Consider the following 1,503-nt stretch of genomic DNA (forward strand, 5'->3'; position numbering starts at 1 on the left):
AAAAATACTGCCAGAGTGATTTGTCTTGAAAGAGAGAGACCCATACATACTGTTACATGATATGGCCAAATCCAACAAAATTCTCTTATGCAACCTGAATGTGAATTCAGGTTACCAGAGTTGGATATCAACCATTACTAAAAATTCAGCCTTGATACAGGCTAACAAATATCACATTTTTCAGGCTATGTTTTTTTTTTTTTTTTTTGAGATGGAGTTTTGCTCTTATTGCCCAGGCTGGAGTGCAATGGCACTCTCTCAGCTCACTGCAACCTCTACCTCCTGGGTCCAAGCAATTCTCCTGCCTCAGCCTCCTGAGTAGCTGGGATTACAGGCATGCGCCACCATGCCTGGCTAATTTTGTATTTTTTTAAGTAGAGATGGGGTTTCTCCGTGTTGATCAGGCTGGTCTTGAGTTCCTGACCTCAGGTGATCTGCCCACCTTGGCATCCCAAAGTGAGTGCTGGGATTATAGGCATAAAACACCACCATGCCTGGCTCAGCCTGAGTATTGTATACAATTATACTCTCTAAAGCATACAGGGAGTGATGTCCATTTTCAATCTGTGTCTAAATACATAATCATTAACCCCTCCCAAGGCATTAGAAGTGAGACCAGTCCAGTTTAAAAATGCTCTAATTACTTTATCTCTCCAACGGATGGAAATATGCATGTTTCTTCTTCCAAAAGAAAAAAAAAATTCTTCTAATAAATACCTAACTGATTTGCAACTGTTTGGAACATCAATTGAGAAATTGAAGCGACGGATAATTATAATGTAGAGCTAAGCTGGTGCATTTAACATTCATATTTTTAGAAGAGGATTACATTTGAAATATGGCAGTAATTATCATAATATGGAGAAGACGGCCTAAAAATTTTTTTTTTCTTGCAGTTGCACTTGAGAATTGGAGGAAAAAAGTTAATGTTAGGAAAATTACACTTACTAAGGGCATACATTTTCCCAAGGGATAGTGAGAGTCTGTGGGGATAAGCAGGCTGGGCATATATTAATTACGGACTTTAACTGATTACGCAGAGGCCAAAGTTATTCCCCATTTCCATATCATTGTAATTCCACTTAATCACCACACACATTATTAACACACACAATGATCAGCGTAAAACAGCATGTAAAACAATTCTGTATTTTCCGGTCCTAGTTTCCCCTTTGGATTTTAATCTGGTCTGTATCAAGAATTCGCCCTGTGGCCAGGCGTGGTGGCTCACGCGTGTAATCCTAGCACTTTGGGAAGCCAAGGTAGGTGAATCACCAGAGGTCAGGAGTTCAAGAACAGCCTGACTGACATGGAGGAAGCCTGTCTCTACTAATGATACAAAAATTAGCTGGGCATAGTGGCTGCATGCCTGTAGTCCCAGTTACTTGGAAGGCTGAGGCAGGGGCAACTGCTTGAACCCAGGAGACAGAGGTTGCAGTGAGCTGAGATGGCGCCACAGCACTCCAGCTTGGGTGACAGAGGGAGACTCCATCTCAAAAAAAA

Source organism: Cebus imitator, unplaced genomic scaffold (assembly GCF_001604975.1).
Source record: "Cebus imitator isolate Cc_AM_T3 unplaced genomic scaffold, Cebus_imitator-1.0 Scaffold20, whole genome shotgun sequence".
Taxonomy (NCBI): Eukaryota; Metazoa; Chordata; class Mammalia; order Primates; family Cebidae; genus Cebus; species Cebus imitator.